Source organism: Zophobas morio, unplaced genomic scaffold (assembly GCF_036711695.1).
Source record: "Zophobas morio isolate AGI-343-1 ecotype UQ-CSIRO unplaced genomic scaffold, CSIRO_AGI_Zmor_V1 ptg000031l, whole genome shotgun sequence".
In the NCBI taxonomy this organism is placed as follows: Eukaryota; Metazoa; Arthropoda; class Insecta; order Coleoptera; family Tenebrionidae; genus Zophobas; species Zophobas morio.
The window spans coordinates 12893931-12918266 of NW_026972136.1; the positions used below are offsets into that span (position 1 = coordinate 12893931).

A 24336-nucleotide genomic window follows, 5' to 3' on the forward strand; every position below is an offset into this window, starting at 1 on the left:
TCGCATTAGTGGTGGGGATGATTAGACAAATTTTGGTTAGCGTTTTACCATCTACATGATATTCTTAATATAAGTACACAATTTCACAACAATCGGTCGAGTACTTTCGGAGATTATCTGTCTAATAAAAATCCGGGACGGCAGACGGACAGACGGACAGACGGACAGACGGACAGACAGACGGACGGACAGACGGACAGACAGACGGAAATGGGAGACCTATTTCTTCGTCTTCTAGGGGTCATGAAAGATCGAGAAAACGTAAAAGTAGGGAGTCGGCCGACGGACTCGGTTACAATACTTCCTTTGCTTACGCTCGGGAAGTAAAATTAATACAAATGTTTCAAAAATGAAATAATTTACTGTAAATACAAGATCGATGAAAATGGAAGATACAAATGTAAGAATTGTGGTCTGTTATTAGAATGATTAATTACTAGGGAAAGTTTGACATGGTGGCATAACCTCCCATTCTACTGATGTTTTAGCGACATATATTATTTATTGTTGTCTGATGTGCATCATTAAATGCTAGTGTAATTTATCTACAATGGACAAAAACCTAATGAAAACAAAGTTTTATCAATGCAATTTGTAATATTAAAGACCAGTATAAAAAAGTTTAATAGCAATGAAATATTCAACTGAGCTTCTGTAAACCGGCTCTTACTATTTTGCTTATTCATCCAGTTGCTAAAACGTTTGCAAGAATTCAGACAATCCAGTTTTGTAGTTTCAAAGTTAAATTGCAAAACGGTTGTCTAGGGTAAAAACTCAACATGGTTTCATAAACATACAATGTTTAATTTTATAAAATTTAAATAATATTTCCTCATGTAAATTTTTGAGATGAATTTATTCAATTATTGGTGGGAATCATTATTAAGTTTTGGTTAGCATGTTTTCCATGTACACGATTTTCCTAATACACATATAAAACTTGACAACAATCGTCCAGTAGTTTTGGAGATTTTCTGTCTAACAAAAATCCGAGCAGACGGTAGACAGACAGTCAGACATACAGACAGACGGAAACGGAAGACCTATTTTTTCATACTTTAGAGATCATGAAACGTCGAGAAAATATAAAAGCAGCCAGTCGTCCAATGGATTCGATTACAATATTTCCTTAGCTTAAAAATGAAAACTATCAAGTGCTAAACAATCCTCAGTCCGTTTGTGCAGAATCACAATATTGATTGTAAATTATCCTTGCCATTTTATCAACAGAGATTATTACTAAAAAATATATTTTCTAAAAACATGTTTATTTAGGTATTTTAGCAGCTATTTATTAGCGGCGATTAGTTTAATGAACGTCTTAATGCGTTGTAGTTAGTTCAATATTTCACAACGCAACTCCTTGGCTCTAGAATCAGATTCAAATGAATCAGTGATAAATCACAATCACAAATAAAAACTAATATTTTGCACATTTTGGGTACAATTTATTCCGCAATATTTTGAAATGACGTCGTCAGTTTTTTAGGGAAAATGAGCACAAATAACGATAATAAAACATCTCCAAAATTTCGAAGCATTTATGAAAGGAATATAGACTCATCATATTTTGGACGATTTAGATAGGATTTATTCGGCAAAAATTTTTTGGAGGGGGTAACCAAATACCTATATTTTGATTACAAATTTATTATGCTTATCATAACTTTAAAACATCTGCAAGATTTCAAAGCATTCAGTTTTCCAGATTCAAAATTAAATTACAAATGTTTTATAATTTTGATTTTTTTCCCCAAAAATCTGGACGTTTCCAACAAAAAACTCAACATGGAATCATGAACTACATGTGTAGGACTATGTTATTTTATGCAATTTAGAACCCATTTACTATGTACAATTTTGAAGTGACGTCATCACATTATTGATGGGGATGATTAGACAAATTTTGGTTAGCGTTTTACCATCTACATGATATTCCTAATATAAATTTTTAAGTTAAAAGTTTTCTTCTTTTAAACTGTCCGTTCGTTCTATAGTGATTAACAAATATTATGTAAAGGTAAAAACCGTAAATAAACTTATTATTATTAAATACAAAATTTGACAACAATCGGCCCAGTACTTTCGGAGATTATGTCTGTCGCTTACACACGGGAACTAAAATGAACTTGTGCGATGTTGAGGTCATTAGCGGACAAAAAAGAAAGAGACATACGTTGTTTAGTGTTGAAAATATTAACAAATGGTGGTAAATATATTCATTGTAGAGTAGACCTATAAGAATGTTGTATTTATCAGTTCAAACATTCAGTTGTGTTGTTATTTACAGTCAATCTAGACCACTCGATAGTTCTAATTTAATTAGAGCTGTTACTAATAATTTGTTGGTATACAAAAAATAACATATATGTTGCTATCCTAAAGTGGAAGATCGAATTATCGCAATTAGAATTTTATGAGCTTTGAACCACAAAAAGTCATTCTCACATAACAAGCTTATTTTCAGAAGAATGGATTCTAGGCAAGATTATGTTCAGAATAATTCCTTAATACGTAAATGTTTACTGAATTGGTAGTAACCTTCAAGGATACTAAACAGTCGTTTATTTAACATAATGAACAGACTGAAATGTCGCATCAATAATTATCCTTGAGATGTAAAAGTATTGACAGATTTTTTCTACTGTAAAACAGAAAGTAATACATATTATAATAACATAGTACAAAATACAATTAACATTATGAGTAGACAGTATATTCACAAAAACTGTACTAAGAAAATATCATACTTTGGCACTGGACAGAATACTCAAGTAATCTCCTGTCAAATAAATCTAAATGGATGTTATAGTTAATAAAAATAAAATTTTATAAAATTTTAAAGTTTCTTCAAAAATCCTACAATTACACATGTAGGACTATGTATACATACAAAATTTGACAACAATCGGTTCAGCAGTTTAGAAAATTATCTGTCTAATAAAAATCGACACAGATGCGGACAGACAGACAGAAACGAGGGACCTATGTTTTCGTACTCTAGGGGTCATGAAACGTCAAGAAAATATAAAAGTAGCTAGTCGCCCGATGGACGCATTTACGATACTTCCTTAGCTTACATTCGGGAGGTAACAATATTGTCAAATCGTACCACATATATTCTCCGATTTTTTATAGGTTATCACAGTTTGAAGTGACCTTAACGACAATGTAGAAACAAAAACTATAAAAAAATTGTGGCATGGTTTTTTTGTGTTGTACAGGACACAAATTAACATATTAACACACTTGTTAAATCGACGATTAATCATTTAATTGCACTTTTCCATTTCATTTAATCATCCAAGTAACGAAAGTAAAACCATAGTTTTCGGATATTTCACACGGTTCAACATATTAATCTGAAACGTACTACATCTACGTTACAAATTGTTCAAATCAGTAAAACCAATTTAGTGTAAGAGTTGAAGAACCAGTAGTCATCGTCGCCTAATTTGAAGATGGATAGTGTAAGTCAATTCTTTTCCATTTCTAAATCCTCTCTTCGTAACCTATTTTCCTAACGGATCTAGTGCACTAGGTGAAATCAACAAGTGTCAAAGCCCTCTGACAGTGAAAAGTAACAAGCTGCCGGCAATACAAACAAGACATGATGTATAATAACCATGGTTTTAATGATGAATGCTCTTAGTTCAGGCACGTGCGATGTCTTCGACCGACCTTTCGTTTGCCATCATTTCTTTCAGACATTTTTCATGTCGATTATTGGTACCTGCCACAAAGAAATCCAATTCGTCGATTTGTCGTGCTCGGCTTTTCTGGCACCTTCATCGATAAAAATGTTCTGTAAAGTTAATGGACCGGAACAGAAGAATTGTTGGGCGAAACATGCTAACCCTGATACTGAGTGTTAAAAAAAATAAGGTTACGTCACTTCTTATGGAACGGCATGGTTCAAATCGCGATATTCAAGTCATTTTGTTAATGATGAAAGAGAATTATTTATCAGCGCATGAAAAACCACTGTCCATTTTATGGCGCATTTATCCCTTTATCTTTTACTAAATACACAAAATTATTGAAAAAAAGTGGTCTAAGGTTATTTCGACAGAACTTCCCGAAGTACAATAAAACAAATCCAGTTTTTTTGAAAAATTACAATAGTTATTTATGTATTAAGAGCATAATTAGTCTCACTAACGAGAATTTCTCAATTTATGATTTCGGATGATGTCTTCTATATTATGTAAATGTTTTTCTCGTTGAGATGTTTAAATTTTCCAAATCAGCTTTTGACCATTTAATTATTCCAAAAGAGTATGTTAACAGTGAACCACAGTGAACACAGAAGGTATTTACTGCTTTCACTGAATTCTTTCCGTTTAATTGTGTCTTTAAAATTAATTTTAATCTTGCCAGATGTTGTTTGAGCTTTATCTTGTTGTTGAACGTTGAATCTAATTGCTTGAGTTTTACATTTTTCAGTATCAAAGCTCATTCCAATGTCACCAGAAAACTGTTCTGTTGGATTTATTAACTTTGGATTGTTTGATCATTTAGGGTTATTTGAAGGGTACTTTTCCAAACTTCCATTGAACATTTGAAAAAAGCACATATTTAAGATCAACTTTGTATAATTCCAGAATTTTGCATAGCCAGGAATACGGGATTGAATTTATTCTATTTTCAGGGTTTTTATAAATGATTTCAAGGACGTAGTGAACCTGATTTCAGACGACTTGAGCAGAATCCGCAAACATCTTCGTTAAGAACTTCTCAGCAGTCAGGAGTTCCTGTTGCAACATGAAACTGAACAATTGGTATTGACGAAAAGATCACAGAGAGTGAAGATATGCCTTGAACAAAATGGTGTTTATTGTAATCAATTAGTTTTATTTTTTAATAAGATATGAAGAATTTAGGCAACCAGTTATACAGACGAAGGTGGTATTTGTCGTGCGTCTTTGGGAATTTAGTAAAGTCCAAAACTGAGAGACGGGACGTTTTATAGAAACCCTGTATATAAAAGTCAATGTCCCGATTGGCTGACCTATCAACGGCCAGCCCAAACCGCTAATTAATATTAGAAATTGGACAACAAGTGATGATGATGTGGTGTTGGTGTCTAGAATTATTATTTTTGTGTTAGTGGTATTGGAAACTTCGTTTTTTAATTTTCAAGAGTAATTTTCAATGTGTAGTTGTTTTTAACTATAGCTCTACGTTGATCTGCTAAGTTTTGAATGGTAACTGAAAATTGGGTTACTTACGGCTGAAAGCTTCGAGTAGAGGTTTCAATAATTACTTGCATGAGTTCATTATTTGTAATTTCATAATACTGTTACGACATAGACCCATACGCCGCCCTGGTACGACACCTATGGATCTTCTAGTATGTATACGTTTTTTCTAGAGAAAAGATGGGCGCAAGAATGGAGAAAACGAACGAGAAAATGGACATAAGAATGGAAAGAATGGGCGCAAGCATAGAAGAAATTAATCGAAATATGGATGCAGGAAATGAAAAAATTAATGCAACAACAGAAGAGATTAACGAAAAAATAATGAAGCAAATGATGACATAATCACCGGCCTAACCGAAAAATTCCAAAGGTAAGTGGAAGCAAACAAGAATGAAATAGAAGAAATTAAAGAACAAATGAAAGTTATGGAAAATTTTGTCGGACGAAATATGGCTTCAATGGGGCATCAGTTAAAGAGTGAGTTAGACAAATCATTGGAATGTATAGAAGATCTTTCTGATAACAATGATAAAAAAATAAAAACAGCCCCGTAGCTAGAAAACTTATTCAGGGGGGGCAAGTTTGTCGACAGAGGGGGATTCATGTAAATATTTATATTTTAATAATACACTCAGATAACTAATTTATTTTTTCTGAGTTTTTATATTTGAAAGAACATTAAAATAATTGGAAACGTCGATTTTTCACGCTAAATTTTCGTAAAAACCTGTCGAAGTTCAAAAAATTAGTACGGTACTTGGTTAAAATGCTGGTTAAAACAGAGAATGTAGATTCACAAACAGCTGTACTGCATCCAAAAATTTGTGTAGTTGCCATATAGGTAACATCCAATTTGTTTGAGTTTATTTTTTTGCATGTTTAGTACATATTTTAAAAATCCGACTTCGAAACCAAATATTTCGAAAATTTTGGTACGGAACCATGAACTCGTCATGTTTTTTTAAACTCGTCGAGATGTGTATTTCAGAATTTTTTGTCAACTTTAACAAAAGCTCAATTTTTGGAAACCCATATAAAATTTTTGACTTTTCCCAAGCATTTTCGAAAATTACCAAAAGAATTCCTTTGTTCATCTCGATTTCTTCCAAAAATCGTTTTGGATTCAATTTTTTTGAAAATTCTTACATTTTTTGCAGAATCGACGGAAGAAAAATGGCAATTTTTGAGAACTTGTATCAAATTTTTGACTTTTTTCAAGCACATTGGAAATTACCAAAAGGGATTCCTTTATTGATTTCGATCTCCAGATGTTGTTTTTGGTTGTTTTTTCGAAAATTCGTACAATTTTTCCATAATCGCCAAAAGAAATATGGTAATTTTTGAGAAATTTTGAAAATTCCAGCTCGAAACCGAGTATTTCGAAAATTTTGATCCGGAACCTTGAACCTGTCATGTTTTTTTAAGCTCGTCGAAATCAATATTTCAGAATTTTTTGTCAACTTTTACGAAAGTTCAATTTTTGAAAACCCATATAAAATTTATGGCTTTTCCCAAGCATTTTCGAAAATTACCAAAAGAGATTCCTTTGTTCATCTCGATTTCCAGAAATCGTTTTGGATTCAATTTTTTTGAAAATTCTACCTTTTTTTCCAGAATCGACGGGAGAAATATGGCAATTTTTGAAAACCTGTATGAAATTTTTGACTTTTTTCAAGCACGTTCGAGATTACCAAAAGGGATTCCTTTATTGATTTCGATCTCCAGATGTTGTTTTTGGTTTTATTTGGTTGAAAAGTCGTAAAATTTTTCAGCAATCGCCAAACGAAATGTAATTTTTGAACTTTGAAACCGAATGTTTCGAAAATCTTGATCTGGGACCATCTAGACCTTGTGTTTTTTGATTGAGCTCGTCGAGATCAACATTTCAGATTTTTTTGTGGATTTTTAGTCAACTTCAACAAAAGCTAAATTTTTGAAAATCTATACAATGTTTATGACTTTTCCCAACCGTTTTCGAAAATTAGCAAAAGGGATCTCTTTATCGATTTCGATCTCCAAATGTTGTTTTTGGTTTTATTTTCTCGAAAATTTGTACAATTTTTCCAAAGCCACCAAAAGAAATGTAATTTTTGAGAAATTTTGAAATGTCGACTTTGAAACCGAATTTTTCGAAAATCTTGGTCTGGGACCATCAAGACCTTATGTTTTTGGATTAAGCTTATCGAGATCTACATCTCGGAATTTTTTGTTGATTTTTTGTTGATTTCAACAAAAGCTCAATTTTTGAAAATCCATATACATTTTTTGACTTTTCCCAAGCATCTTCGAAAATTAGCAAAAGGGATCTCTTTATTGATTTCGATCTACAGATGTTATTTTTGGTTTTATTTTTTTGATATTTCGTCGAATTTTTCCACAATCGCATAAAGAAATAACTTTTTTTTAAGTCACTTTTGAGATTTTTTAGAAATTTTAGGTAGAACCCAATATTTCGTAAATTTTGCTCCGGGAGCATGAACATGTTTTTCGATTAAGCTCATCGAGATCTATATTTCAGAATTTTTTGTCAACTCTAACAAAAGCTCAATTTTTGAAAACTAAATAAATTTTGACTTTTCTTAGCATTTCCAAAAATTACCGAAAGTCATTCTTTTATTTATTTCAATCTTCAGATGTTGTTTTTGGTTTTATTTGATAGAAAATTTGTAAAATTTTTCTAGAATCGTCAAAAGAAATAGGAGTATAATTTTTGAGAAATTTTAAAAATTCGACTTGGAAACCGAATAGCAGCAAGACCTTATGTTTTTTGACTAAACTCGTCGAGATCTACATCTCAGAATTTTTTGTAGATTTTCAGCCAATTTCAACAAAAGCTCAATTTTTGAAAATCTATAAAAAAATTTTGACTTTTCCCACGCATTTTCGAAAACTAGCAGAAGGGATCTTTTTATTGATTTCGATCTCCAAATGTTTTTTATTTGGTTTTATTTTTTCGAAAATTCGTACAAACCGTTTTCTCTGCCGGGAGTGGCTTGTATCAATTTATCGTAATGCCTTTTGGACTGTGTAATACTCCGGCTATTTTTGAGAGACTAATGGAGATGGTATTGCGAAGGCTAACATGGAAAACATGTTTTGGTTTATTTAGACGATATCATGGTAATGGGAAGAACATTTGAGGAGTACTTGACCAACCTTGAAGAAGTAGTATTCAGCCGAATGAAGCAGACAAATTTGAAGTTGAATCCAAAGAAGTGCCTTCTCTTCTAAAAAGAAGTAGAATTTCTGGGACATACTGTTTCGGCAAACGGGATCAAGACTACGGGAGCAAAGATCAATGCGATTCGTGATTGGGCAAGACCAAGAGACAAACAGGAAGTCCGGAGTTTCTTGGGATTGTGCACGTACTACAGAAGGTTTGTCAACGGGTTTGCTGATATTGTTGCTCCTCTGCACCGGCTGACGGATTTGAAATTTCAGTTTAATTGGACTGCTGAATGTGAAGCAGCCTTTAAAAGACTGAAGAACGCACTATGCTCTAGTCCTATTCTGTCCTATTCTGTCCTATCCTCAATCATCGGGAATGTTCATCTTGGATACGGACGCGAGCAACATTGAAATAGGTGCTGTATTGTCACAGATGCAGGACAAGGGAGAAAAAGTCATCGAGTACTTCAGCACCGTATTTTTGAAACCCGAGAAGAACTACTGTGCTACGAGGAAGGAGTTGCTTGCGATTGTCAGGGCTGTTGAACATTTCCATAAGTATCTCCATGGACGCGAATTTCGGATTAGAACCGATCACGCAGCCCTCACATGGCTCCTTCAGATGAAGAATCGCGAAGGGCAAGTGGCTAGATGGCTTGAACAACTCCACCAGTATCACTTCAAAATTCGACACAGGGCTGATAAGATCCACAATAATGCGGACTCTTTGTCGAGAAAACCGTGTAAGAACTGCAAACACTGCGACAAAATCGAGCAGCGTGAAACGTCGTTGAACAGCAGTCACAGAAGACGAAGAATGGACTACAGCCCAGCTTAGAAAAGACCAAGAAGCGTCAAAGCGTTATGGGTTCAGTGGGACTCCCTGCGTGTCTATAATGGATTGGTTAAGCGGGGTTGGAAGAGTCCAGTTACCACCATGCAGTTGGTGGTTCCGGCCACCAGAATCAGTGAAGTACTTCGAGAGATACAAACTGAGGTTCTGGTACTTATTTTGGAATCAACAAGATCCTTTCTAAAGTCAGGGAGAGATTTTACTGAGTCTGTTGCCGAGAAGAAATCGAGAGCTGGTGTAAGAGATGTACAACCTGTGCGGCGGTCAAGGGACCGAGGACTAGAGACGAGAGGGCCGATGCAACAATACAACGTCGGTTCGCCTTTCGAAAGAATTGCAGTGGACATAGCAGGTCCTTTCCCGCCGACCGAGAACGGCAATAAGTACATAATGGTCGTCAGCGATTACTTCAGCAAATGGCCCGAAGCTTATGCTATATCGAACCAAGAAGCCACGACGGTTGCAACAACGCTGATTGACAACTGGATCAGCAGGTTTGGGGTCCCAATGGAACTCCATTCGGACCAAGGCAGAAACGTCGAGTCAAACCTATTCCAAAGGGTTACTGAAATACTAGAGATACGGAAGGCACGGACTGCACCGTTGCACCCGGAATCAGATGGAATGGTAGACTGGTTCAATCGTACCATGGAAGAATATCTTTCGAAGGTGGTGGCCGAACATCAGGAAGATTGGAATCGACATCTTCCACTATTCCTGCTGACCTATCGATCAGCTGTCCATGACACGATGGGTCAGACACCGGCGCGCATAGTTTTCGGCTCTCCGAGTGAAGAATCAAAGGAGGTCATAGATTACGTCGACGACTTGAAGGAGAAGCTGCTGAGCGTTCACGAAACGGTGCGCCACAAGATCCGGGTGGCGAGTGACAGAATGAAAACACGCTACGACATTAAGGATAACTCAGTAGGATTCCAGACAAGGGATTTGGTATGGCTTTATAATCCTCGAAAAAAGAAAGGTTGTTGCCCGAAGTTGTCACCAGAGTGGGAAGGTCCATATATTGTCGTGACGAGAATCAACGACATCGTTTACAGAATTCGACGACGACCGAAGACGAAAATGAAGATCGTTCATTTGGACCGTCTCATGAAGTACAACAGCGACCCCGTTGTTACGAAAAGAGGGGGAAGTGTTACGAAATAAACCCATACGCCGCTCCGGTACGACGTACAGAAAACCCTCGAAGCGGCGTTCTGAATCCATCGAGAGAAACGGTATAGGTTTTAAATAGAGGCCACCGTCGGGAACGATGATGATTAAGAAGAAGTCGAGTCCAACGACTGAACGAATTTATTCAAGTTGCATCAGGAAGTTAATTTCTGTAATAGATAGTTAGTCGTGTATATTTGAGTTACTAAGGAATCAATTCTTGAGTTTCACCCACGCCGATTTTATTCGCCCGTACAACGTAACAATACATATAAGTGCATTGAAATTGAAAATGAAATTAGTATATTATGCAACGAGGACAATAAGGAGCATATTAGCGGCGTAAGCCGAAGATATCATGCCGAGCATTGTGTTTGGTTGTTCATGACAATTTATAAATAAATAAACAATGAAAGAAAAGCTAGGAAAAGGGCCGGTGCGTCAAATTTACGACAAAACGTGTTTGTACCAGAAGAACTTTCACGAAAAGCCAAGACAATAACTGAGCATCTATGACGTATAAAGTCCCGTTCACAGTACGAAAAAGAACAGTAAGCTTTTGGAAAATGGCGAGAAAATAAACGTGCAAAAGAGAACCCGGAAATCATGTTAGCGTATTTTGCAAAAAAGCCAGAACGGTTGAAATCATCCCCACTTTGCAAACGTTTTAAGGTTATCGTAAGCATGGTAAATCGTTAATAAAAATTTTTTCATTTACGGTCTCTAAAAAATGACGACGTCATCTTACAATTCTGCCGAATAAATAATAAAACCAAGATGAACATTTTCTATAACACCGATGATGTAGCAAAATAAATGCCCTCAGAATCACTATGATAATTTATTTTAAACTACAAAATTTCTTTTGTCGTTGTTAGAAATCCAATTGAGAACAGTAACATAAAAATTGCAGATTTTGTTAACAAGTTAATAATTTTGATTTTTTTTAACAGTTGATATTATTCATCATGATAACATAAAACTGAACCCTTTCTACAGCATGAAGTAAGCCGGAACTTGGCATGTGTTGTTCCCGATACCGGCGACCTTGTTTTTGCTGTGTGGGTTGATTCTTACCATAATATAACACTGTTATAAAAATCGCATGAACGTTTCCAAGTTTCTTCCTTTCCAATCTGACAGATAAGTACTAAAGTATGCAATTAGATAAAACTTTCTTTTTGCAATAAATTTTATCTTAAAATACATAAACGTAAATTAAAATTCAACTCGCTCTTTTTGTATGTTAGAAGTTGTATGGACAAATTACTAGAATGACATAAAAAATAATACCAATTTATTCTACAACAGTGTCGTGTATGAATGCTATAAACAGACTGTGGTCGAGGATGGCAGAATATTATTATAGCAGCATCAGCGGTAATTTCAGAAATAACATTGACTTTTAAAACTGTATAAGAGAAAAATAATTGATTCACTAATTAAATACATAGTAATGAGTCTTAATCTTAACTCAGTAACAAAACTTGTTTACCAAAAATACGTACTCCTATGTACACATTATAACTGCGAACTACTACTTTGCACAATTTTGTGATGACGTCATCGACATTTTTGCACTGACACGTATATCAACTTGGATTGGTTTCGGTTTTGCGGTTCCTGATTTAATCAGTAAAATAAATCGATTGGTTCATTAATTTTTTTGAGTCACCGTGTATATGCAATTTCAAAAAATATGAATGGAATATGAACTCATTACACTTTCACATTTTTAAAATTGCAGAAAGTTGTTACACAATTTTCATTTTTTTTTCCAAAAACTTGAATGTCTCGGGTAAAATGCTGACGTCATCACACTGTTGGTGGGGATGATTAAGCTAAGTTTGGTTAGCGTTTTACTATCTACATGATACTCATAAATCATAATACACATATAAAATTTGACAGCAGTCGGTCCGGCGAGGGTGGACAGACGGACACAAACAGACAGACAGACAGACGAAAACGGGAAACCTGTGTTTTTGTACTTTAGGGGTTAGGCGCTCAATGGACTGACTCGTTTACGATACTTCGTTAGCTCGGGAAGTAAAAACATTTAATAATTTATCATTCAAAGTGCAACAAAACTACAACGTTTTAAAACACTCAATTATTATACCGAAGTTCCAGTTAATCTCAGTTTTTTACATATTCTTCTTCTGAAGAATTGTTAGGTGCTTTGTTCGTCGCAGCTTTAAAAGAAATTTGTTTCCGAACTCTCTTTCATCGATTTGGTCGTTATTCATTACATAAAGCTCAAAATTACAGAGACGAAAGCAAATATACCGCAACGATTCATTCTGAAATTACCATGAATGGAAACGCGTATCTCAAAGAATATGTTAAAAAGAGGTTTGTCTTTATAAGATTTTCTTGTTTAGTCAGACAATGACTACGCGTCATTACGCGCACAAATCATTGATTTAAGTAGAAAATATCGATTTTGTTTAAAAACGACAATAATGTTGTAAAAAACAAGCGTGTTTCCGCGGAAATTTGCAAATAAATTTTTCTTAAAGCTATAAGAAATAACTTGTAAACTTCCATACAAGTTTTTTTTAAAGTAACCGCATTTGGAAGAAGAAGATATGTACGAAATTAAAATTTTTGCAATGACTGTGACTGGTAATGACAAAAACAAGTGATAATGGTTATAAATAACCTTGTCAAAATTTTAGGACGAATTGAAGTAAAAGTCCACATGGAAGCAAAAATGGATAACTACTGGATGTGTCATTTGCTTAGGTTTTTACCAACAATTTCAGATGGTAATATAATATCATATGCAGTAATTGTAAAATAATATAGGAGAAAAACGGTTTTTATCTACTTTCATTCTGTAATGTGTCAGATTACAGGTTTTTCTTCGGTACTGTAATGTTAGTTTTTGCCGCATTAATGCGGCTGCTGGGTACATTTACCTCCCTTGCAGTTAAGAAAGAATCTATCATACTTGGTCTGACTAGGACGCTTATTGTTTCAAAATAAATCCAAGCAACAACTTTAGTTTTTGAACTATAAGGCGATCTCCTCGCGTCGACAAGCACCAAATGTGCGACTATCAATAATTTTTTCGTTTTTACCGATTACTGGTACGTTTTCCCACACTTTTTGAGTTAATTGACTTGTCTTGTTGTTTTCATTTGCTCTCTTCGCACTTATTCGAACTTTAAGTGCCTCAAAAAACAGTTTTTATCAAAACTTCAGATCATTGTGGAATAATCTCAGGTAATGAACACAGAGGAATGACTACGGTCAGTGTTACAAATAACTTTTACTTCCCGAGCGTAAGCAAAGGAAGTATTGTAATCGAGTCCGTCGGCCGACTCTATACATTTACGTTTTCTCGATCTTTCATGACCCCTAGAAGACGAAGAAATAGGTCTCCCATTTCCGTCTGTCTGTCCGTCTGTCCGTCTGTCCGTCTGTCCGTCCGTCTGTCCGTCCGTCTGTCCGTCCGTCTGTCCGTCTGTCCGTCTGCCGTCTCGGATTTTTATTAGACAGATAATCTCCGAAAGTACTCGACCGATTGTTGTGAAATTTTGTACTTATATTAAGAATATCATGTAGATGGTAAAACGCTAACCAAAATTTGTCTAATCATCCCCACCACTAATGCGATGACGTCACTTCAAAATTGTACATAGTAAATGGGTTTTCAATTGTATAAAATAACATAGTCCTACACATGTAGTTTACAACTCGGAATCGACTTTTCGCCCGAAACGTCCAGATTTTTGGAAAAAAAATCAAAATTATAAAACAACATTTTTTAATTAAATTTTTAATCTGCTAACCAGAATGCTTTGAAATGTTGCAGATGTTTTAAGGCTATAAAGAGCATCATAAATCTTTAGTCAAAAAATATTTGCTTATCCCCTCCAAAAACTTGATGACGTCAGCTCAAAAGTTTGTGGAATAAATCATATCTAAAATGTACAAAATATGATGAGTCTGTGCTTGTGATCTATCACTCCATTCATATTTTTTGGATTTGCATATACAGGGTGACTCAAAAAAATTAATGAATGCGTAAATTTATTTTACTGATTTACTCAGAAACTACAAAACCGAATGCTTTGAAATCTTGCAGATGTTTTAAGGTTATAAAGAGCATAATAAATGTTTAGTCAAAATATATTTGCTTATCCCCTCCAAAAAATTGATGACGTCAGCTCGAAAGTTTGCGAATAAATCCTATCTAAACTGTAAAAATATGATGAGTCTGTACTTGTAATTTATCACTCCATTCATATTTTTTGGATTTGCATATACAGGGTGACTCAAAAAAATTAATGAATGCGTAAATATATTTTATTGATTTAATCAGGAACTACAAAACCGAATGCTCTGAAATCTTGCAGATGTTTTAAGGTTATAAAGAGCATAATAAATGTTTAGTCAAAATATATTTGCTTATCCCCTCCAAAAACTTGATGACGTCAGCTCGAAAATTTGCCGAATAAATCATATCTAAAATGTACAAAATATGATCAGTCTGTACTTGTGATCTATCACTCCATTCATATTTTTTGGATTTGCATATACAGGGTGATTCAAGAAAATAAATGAAAGCGTAAATTTATTTTACTGATTTACTCAGGAACTACAAAACCGAATGCTTCGAAATCTTCAAGATATTTTAAAATTATCATAAGCATGGTAAATTTTTGATCAAAACGTATTTGGTCGTCCCCCCTAAAAAATTTATGACGTCACCACAAAATTTTGCTGAATAAATCCTATCTAAAATGTACAAAATATGGTGAGTCTCTTCTTGTGATTTATCATTCCATTCAAATTTTTTCGATTTGCATATACAGGGTGACTCAAAAAAATTAATGAATGCGTAAATTTATTTTATTGATTTAATCAGGAACTACAAAACCGAATGCTTTGAAATCTTGCAGATGTTTTAAGGTTATAAAGAGCATAATAAATTTTTAGTCAAAATATATTTGGTTATCTTCTACAAAAAACTGATGACGTCAGCTCAAAAGTTTGCCGAATAAATCGTATCTAAAATGTACAAAATATGATGAGTCTGTACTTGTGATTTATCATTCCATTCATATTTTTGGATTTGCATATGCAGGGTGACTCAAAAAAATTAATGAAGGCGTGAATTTATTTTATCGATTTAATCAGGAATTACAAAACCGAATACTTTGAAATCTTGGGAATATTTTAAAGTTATTATAAGCATGGTAAACTTTTGTTCAAAATGTATTTGTTCATCCCTCCTAAAAAAATTGATGACGTCATCCTTAAATTTTGCTGAATAAATCCTATCTAAAATGCAAAAAATATGATGAGTTTGTACTTGTGATTTATCATTCCATTCATATTTTTTAGATTTTCTTAAGAGGTGGTTCAAAAAAATTAATGAAGTCAATTTATTTTATTGATTAAATTAAAGACAACACTTATTATTAGTACTACACCCCAACCAACCCAATTTTGTAGACACAAAATTTGTTAAAGGAAAAATTCGGTTGAAACATAAGGGTAGCACGCTTATTTACATCGACTTTAACATTACAGACCTGCATTTGTTTTATGCGTTCACTTGGTTCCGCGAATGTGAAATAGACATGTTTATAATCAACCAATTGTGAATTTCACCGTCAAGAATTAAAATAAAACCCAATGTTTTATATAATAAGCGGAAGTCGAAGCAATAAAACCGATGGTCGTTTTGTTTACTGTTTCTCTGTTTGACTCTCACGTATGCTGTTACGCCTGTCATCTTAAATTAAGAATGTTTATACATACACGATTTTCAGTTGCCTCTGATACGTATACGTGAGTAAATTGTTTCGTTTTTTTATTGATTATTACAAATCAATATTCAAAACGACCCAATTCATTTTCCCGAAAATTTGAGAATATAATAATTTTATTCTTAGTATTACACTACATCTATCCCAATTGATATATGTGTCCTTGCAAAAATGTTGATGACGTCATCGCAATTTTTTTTTAAATTCCCACTACAAAAATGTAATGAGAAAAAAAACACAATAGGCATGCAGTCGTCAAGTTTCCGACAGCGAGGGAAGTTCTGTCTAAACTCTTTAGACCAATTTTTCCAGAATATAAGTGTGTCAAAAAACATATGTAGTTTAAGCATAACAATTAATAATTCACAATACTTTACTGAAACAAGGTAGTAATTGTTAGATAATACGAATAACAGCACTTGAAATATACTGAGGCAAAAAACTCGAGCCCATCTGATTAGAGAAACACCACAATCGAGGAGGAACAAAATCATGAACAAGGCATTCCAAATTATCTAATTAATACCCACATATTCATCAGCCTAATTAATTTAATTTCCTATCAGTATGCATAAGTAATACTTTAATTCGTGTAACCCAAGTCTTCAATTGATTATACATGTATAAGAGGAGGTCCTCTTCTGGAAAGAGACAAAATATTGGTATCATTAAAGCTGGACAACGTGTAATTTTTGAATGTCGACCGACCTATAATTTACGTAAGTATTTTTAAACTACCATAGTTTCAAGAACAATACTAAACCCTAAAAACTTGTTACGAGAAAACTGAAAGTTTTACCACTCAAGTGGCATTTGACAATGTATATTGGTAGTAACTACCTTGTTGTCACATTTAAAACGTATATGTCGTGAAAATTAAACCTTTAAAATTCAGCGTCCGTAGGTGTTGCTGCATTCCATTTTTGGGTAACGTACAGAATGTTGTGAACGCTACGCGGCACCGTCGACATCGAGCGACACTGGGTCAGTAAGTACATGAGAATACGACACAAGATACCAAACACTTCGACTTTCAGCAGGTTAATAACCGCACAGGCCATCATCAGTAAATGTCAACGAACTCAAAACACACACATTCCCAACCTTGTATCAGCGAGTCGTACCATAGAAAGCAAAATGAAAAATTCACACCCTCAACGTAATTGAAGTTACGAAAAACTCAACCCAAACAAAAATGGGTTCGAGATAGAAGGAAATTTAATCCCTATTCTAAGTACATTTGGTTCTGACTTATAAAAAAAACTACAAACAACTGGAAAAGAAGAATCAATAAAAATACTAAATAAGAACATATTATTCTACTAGGTACATGTAACGATACCGTAGGTGTTTGACAAATTCCTGAAGGGCACTTCAAGAAAAGTTATTAGTTTAATGAAGGAGTTACGAATCAAATTTTTGACACTATGACTCCGTTTGTGAACAGTTTGGATGCTTCGAAATTTTCAGAATTGAATTGAAAAATGAACATTTAACGAGCTTACGAGGGTGAGAAAAACTCTTTGCCTGGACGAATTAAAGTTCTTCTAAAAAGGTCGTTAAATTCTTTTCGTCGTACTGTTATAAAGTCAATAACACCCTTCAGTTCCCTTAGTCGTTATAGCCTTCGTAACAGCCCTTATTACTATTTGATGACCGCTTATTATATTAGAGTTTTATGCTCCAGATGAAAACCATTTAATGGAAAAAGTTGTTTTAACATTTGAAATATTTGGTGCTTGCCAAAGAGGAGAAATTACTTACATGAAAACATGTTTCAGGAGTTGAAACTAAGTTATCTGGTTGCGCCAATGTGAGCTTTCACAATTGCACTATTAATAATCTTTATGTTACATACGTGTTATTGTTTCTTTGCCTGTAATTTTTTCTTAAACTAAAAGTTAAAAAAGCGGGCCGTTAAAAAAGGCGAGCTGTTAAAATCTTTCTTAACAGCCCAGATATGTTACCAGGGTGTTATTAACAGGTTAACGGTTTTCAGTTGTTGAACGATATTGACTTCATCACAACATTGTACGACGGAAATAACTATATTAGCGTCACCAGAACTATGTTTCAAACAGATGCATCCTTGAAGTATAATTGCAATTTCATTTAACGTGATCAAGCCAACCAAAACCGCAACAACATGTAAGAATAAAATTGGCATTTTTTAATTGTATTTCAGCTTTATTCTCTTTTTCCCACTCGTTTTTTCTTCCTCTGGCCTTCGAACTCCCTTCATTTATCTGCGTCCTTCCTCATTCGGAAATTTTTCTCTAAGTCTGTTAAGTTGAAACAGATTTTGGCCAATGACATACCTTCTAAGAAAAGAGAGGGTGGGTGGGCGGGGCTAGTAGTTGATAAGATAAAACTGATTTTGGAAAATGAGATACTCTCTAAAAAAAAAGAGGGCGGGTGGGCGGGGCTATTACCTGCTAAGATAAAGCTGATTTTGCTAAATGACATACCCTCTAAGAAAAGAGAGGGTGGGTGGGCGGGGCTAGTAGCTACTAAAATAAGACTGATTTTGGCAAATGAGATACTTTGTAAGAAAAGAGGGGGCGGTTGGATGAGGCTAGTATCTGTTAAGACTGATTTTGGGAAATTACACATTCTTTAAGAAAATAGAAGGCGGGGGGATGGGGCTAGTACCTGGTAAGATAAGACTGATTTTAACAAGTGACGTATCCTCTAAGAAATTCAATTAAATTATTATAAGAAAAGCCACTAGAGGATTCAAAGTACTTTCAAATTCTTCCGACAAATTCAGCTTCTTTAAAAAATGATAAAATTTCTCTGTAAAATAAAAACCAACGGCTTAAAAAACACCCCATAACTGATTCTTGGAATTTACGCTCCTGAGTACGGACATTAAAATATATATACTAAAGCAGACAACCAAAGGGATAAAATGTCATCTCAGCACTAATAACAATCTTAACTGAAGTGTTTATGTTTATACATCGAAAGAATGTCACATATAAATTAGTTTGATTTGAATGAGTTTGGAGTTTGTCTCCTTAAAACACAGGGCTAAAATTATTAATTAAGCTGCAATCGAACAAAATGTTCTGGATATTATAAATTCTATATTATAATTCTTATTAGGTAATCATTATTAAATAAAGGCGTGTGTATTCTCACAATTTCGAGAAAATGGGCTGACTCGTTCTTAATTTGACCAATAAAAAAATTGTGATGACGTCGTCAACATAGATAATGCTAGTCATAGCACAAAAGAAAACAAGTCACAGCGCATTACAAATGCAAAAACGACCAGGTTTGGCATCGAACGTGCAACCGCAGGTCAACGTTCTCTTAAAAACACACTGCACCACAAATCCTTATATACGGTGTTGATAGTACAATGTTATTTAGTATAGGTACCTTGCGAATGATTTGCGAAAATTCATACGCTAACTAACTCTTATGCCCAGATACTTCACCACTTTTCCTGAACCCTCACCTTCGGCAGTCTCGACTTAGACAACGATCCCTTCAAGAGCATCATAACTGTTTTCACCCTGGAGATTTTGTCTTTGTTTTTTTTCTTAATATACATAGCCATCTTTTCACAACAAGAAACTTAAAATATGGATAAAATGGTACGTTTTTGCAAGGAAATATGGATTTTTTTATACAAGTCTTCCATTTTAAACATATTTTAAGTTTCATCTTGTGAAAAGAAGTCTACATATATTAAAAGAAAAAGGCAAAATGTAAGCCCGCCCACCCACCCTATCTCGATTGTGATGATTTTTTTATTAGCCTTGAACCAGGGGGGCGGAGCTTAACTGCAAAATACTTATTCAAGAAATTAAGAATCTGTTTTTGAGTATCGGGTTGTTCAAAGAATGCAATGAATATATATTAAAGAAAGAAAGGCAAAATATAAATCCCCACCCACCCAGCCTATCTCAAATGTGATGATTTTGCAATTAGGCACCGCCCCTAGGTCTGCCAACGAACGAAAACTTCATTACTGTTTAGATCAGGGCAGGTATGGGTGGGGCTTAATCTTTGGCTTTCATTTTTTCTTAACGTACATAGTATTTTTTGAACAACACTACTCGAAAACATGTTTTTAATTTTTCGTAGAGAAATAAGGATTTTGCAGTTAAGCTCCGCCCTCTTGCCTCACGACGAATAAAAAAGTCATTAAAATTGAGATAGGGCGGGTGGGTGGGGCTTATATTTTGCCTTTTTTTTCTTTTCATAACAAGAAACTTAAAACATAATTAAAATGATTTTTACAAGGAAACATGGATTTTGCAATTATGGGGCGAAATGTATTGCAAAATCGATATTCCCTTATAGAAATTTTCCATGTTAAACATATTTTAAGTTTCATGTTGTGAAAAGAAGTCTACACATATTAAAACAAAAAGGCAAAATGTTAGCCCGCCCACCCGCCCCTATCTCAATTGTGATGATTTTTTTATGCGCCGTTAAGCGAGGGGGCAGAACTTAACTGCAAAATACTTATTTTTTTTAAAGAAATTAAAAACATGTTTTGGGTATGGTGTTGTTCAAATAATAATATCTACATTAAGAAAAAAAAGAAAATATAAACCCCGCCCACCCACCCCATCTCAATTCTGACGATTTGTTTTATTCTTAGAAAGTTAAAAGACGTTTAAAATGATACATTTTTGTAAGAAATTATGGATTTTGCGATTAGGCTTAATATTTAGCTTTAATTTTTTCTTAATAAAGATAGTATATGTCTTACATGGTAATTTCTTGTAGAGAAATAATTAGGTTTTTGCAATTAAATTCCGCTCCTTTGGCTCTCGACGATTAAAAAAAATCATTAGAATTGAGATAGGGCGGGTGGTTGGGGCTTATATTTTGCCTTTTTTTTCTTAATATACATAGCCATCTTTTCACAACAATAAACTCAGTACATGGTAAAATGGTACACGATATCCCCGTTCTTCCAATCTCTTCCAAGAACCCATCCATCACCATATTCCAAACCGCCGGTCCACAGATAGATCCTTGTGGACATCTTCTACACACCTTCCTTTCCACCTCAGTTGCCCCTCCTACCACACACACTTTCCGATCTTGCCCAAACTTTGATCTCCTTACACTCAACTTCCATCAATTTACTCAACACCGCATTCCAGCTCAGATTATCAAACGCTCCTTTAAAATCAACAAAAATTCCCAACACGTACGTCTTTTCCGATCACTCCACAACCTGTTTCACTCTTATCAACGCATCCTGTATTCCTAATTCTTTCACGAATCCGAACTGAGCCCTCGACCTTCTTCTTTCAAGTACCCTCGCCAATCTCCCCACCAGTACTCTCTCAAACACTTTTCCCATCACACTCAAAAGGCAGATAGGTCTATATGACCTCAGTAATGACCTATCCTTATCCATGACCTTCAAGAGGATCCTTCCCCCAAACATGCATTAAACACCTCCAACACATACTCCGGAACAGTCTTCCACACAAGCGCCATCATTTCAGCGTCACACCATCCATTCCTGGCGACTTCTTCTTCCTCATACTCCTCACGCTCCTTTTAAGCTCTTCATAATTCACTCTCTCCACGACACCCTCCACCCCTTCATACAACTCATAGTTCACGGGAACGTCAACTGGGAAAAACTCTCAACAATACCTCCACCGTATCCTTCCTAGTTTCCGTTTTCCTATCACCGTCCCATACGCCCTTCGTTCTACTCACTCCTACAGAGCTTATAAACTGCACCCCACGGATCTGCATTGCCAACAAATCGGACAAAATTCCTCCACCATAAGACCTTTGTGTCCTTGATGGTCTTTTTATAATGTCTGAGCAAGCCTTGGTACTTGAACCTCTGGTTTTCGTCCAAATTTCTTTCTCGTTTATGAGTCAACTGCCATTTTTTTGGTGCTTTTGCAACTCGACCTTTTAAATCTTTTAGTTGCTCGGTCCACCAGGCTGCTCTTTTATCCTTACCTTTAACAAACCTTTTTGTCGCCTTGTCCATAGCAATGCAGATCCATCCGTGCAAGCTTTCTAGCTACTCCCTACCCGGGAGTCTAGCGAAGCTTTTAGGACTGGTCATATAGGCCTCCCTTCCCAATTCCTTTCCGGCTACCTGTACTTACTATACCACAAGTACAGGAATACATTGTTGTATCACATTTAAATCTGACAACAATCGGTCCAGTAATTTCGGAGATTAGTTACCTGTCTAAAAAAATTGGTCTAAAGAGTTTAGACAGTACTTCCCTCGCTGTCGGAAACTTGACGACTGCATGCCTATTGTGTTTTTTTTCTCATTACATTTTTGTAGTGGGAATTTAAAAAAAAATTGCGATGACGTCATCAACATTTTTGCAAGGACACGTATATCAGTTGGGATAGATGTAGTGTAATACTAAGAATAAAATTATTATATTCTCAAATTTTCGGGAAAATGAATTGGGTCGTTTTGAATATTGATTTGTAATAATCAATAAAATAACGAAACAATTTACTCACGTATACGTATCAGAGGCAACTGAAAATCGTGTATGTATAAACATTCTTAATTTAAGATGACAGGCGTAACAGCATACGTGAGAGTCAAACAGAGAAACTGTAAACAAAACGACCATCGGTTTTATTGCTTCGACTTCCGCTTATTATATAAAACATTGGGTTTTATTTTAATTCTTGACGGTGAAATTCACAATTGGTTGATTATAAACATGTCTATTTCACATTCGCGGAACCAAGTGAGCGCATAAAACAAATGCAGGTAATGTTAAAGTCGATGTAAATAAGCGTGCTACCCTTATGTTTCAACCGAGTTTTTCCTTTAACAAATTTTGTGTCTACCAAATTGGGTTGGTTGGGGTGTAATACTAATAATAAGTGTTGCCTTTAATTTAATCAATAAAATAAATTGACTTCATTAATTTTTTTGAACCACCTCTTAAGAAAATCTAAAAAATATGAATGGAATGATAAATCACAAGTACAAACTCATCATATTTTTTGCATTTTAGATAGGATTTATTCACCAAAATTTAAGGGTGACGTCATCAATTTTTTTAAGAGGGATGAACAAATACATTTTGAACAAAAGTTTACCATGCTTATAATAACTTTAAAATATTCCCAAGATTTCAAAGCATTCGGTTTTGTAATTCCTGATTAAATCGATAAAATAAATTCACGCCTTCATTAATTTTTTTGAGTCACCCTGCATATGCAAATCCAAAAATATGAATGGAATGATAAATCACAAGTACAGACTGATCATATTTTGTACATTTTAGATATGATTTATTCGGCAAATTTTCAAGCTGACGTCATCAAGTTTTTGGAGGGGATAAGCAAATATATTTTGACTAAACATTTATTATGCTCTTTATAACCTTAAAACATCTGCAAGATGTCAGAGCATTCCGTTTTGTAGTTCCTGATTAAATCAATAAAATATATTTACGCATTCATTAATTTTTTTGAGTCACTCTCTATATGCAAATCCAAAAAATATGAATGGAGTGATAGATCACAAGTACAGACTCATCATATTTTGTACATTTTAGATATGATTTATTCCACAAACTTTTGAGCTGACGTCATCAAGTTTTTGGAGGGGATAAGCAAATATTTTTTGACTAAAGATTTATGATGCTCTTTATAGCCTTAAAACATCTGCAACATTTCAAAGCATTCTGGTTAGCAGATTAAAAATTAAATTTCAAAATGTTGTTTTATAATTTTGATTTTTTTTTCCAAAAATCTGGACGTTTCGGGTGAAAAGTCGATTCGGAGTTGTAAACTACATGTGTAGGACTATGTTATTTTATACAATTGAAAACCCATTTACTATGTACAATTTTGAAGTGACGTCATCGCATTAGTGGTGGGGATGATTAGACAAATTTTGGTTAGCGTTTTACCATCTACATGATATTCTTAATATAAGTACAAAATTTCACAACAATCGGTCGAGTACTTTCGGAAATTATCTGTCTAATAAAAATCCGGGACGGCAGACGGACAGACGGACGGACAGACGGACAGACGGACAGATGGACAGACGGACAGACGGACAGACAGACGGAAATGGGAGACCTATTTCTTCGTCTTCTAGGGGTCATGAAAGATCGAGAAAACGTAAAAGTAGAGAGTCGGCCGACGGACTCGATTACAA

General features: G+C 34.6%; 1 protein-coding gene across 4 annotated transcripts in view; it reads right to left on the reverse strand.

Moving 5' to 3' along the window:
• LOC135139668 (cytochrome P450 306a1) overlaps positions 1-24336 on the reverse strand; it is a 105889-nt gene that overhangs the window by 61284 nt on the left and 20269 nt on the right. The window contains exon 1 of one of the 4 annotated variants that reach the window (XM_064069979.1): positions 17067-17085. The exons of the other annotated variants lie outside the window; for them this stretch is intronic. The gene's annotated coding sequence lies outside the window, so the exon portion shown is untranslated. Of the gene's footprint in view, positions 1-17066; positions 17086-24336 lie in introns of those variants that run through there. 4 annotated transcript variants of the gene reach the window in all.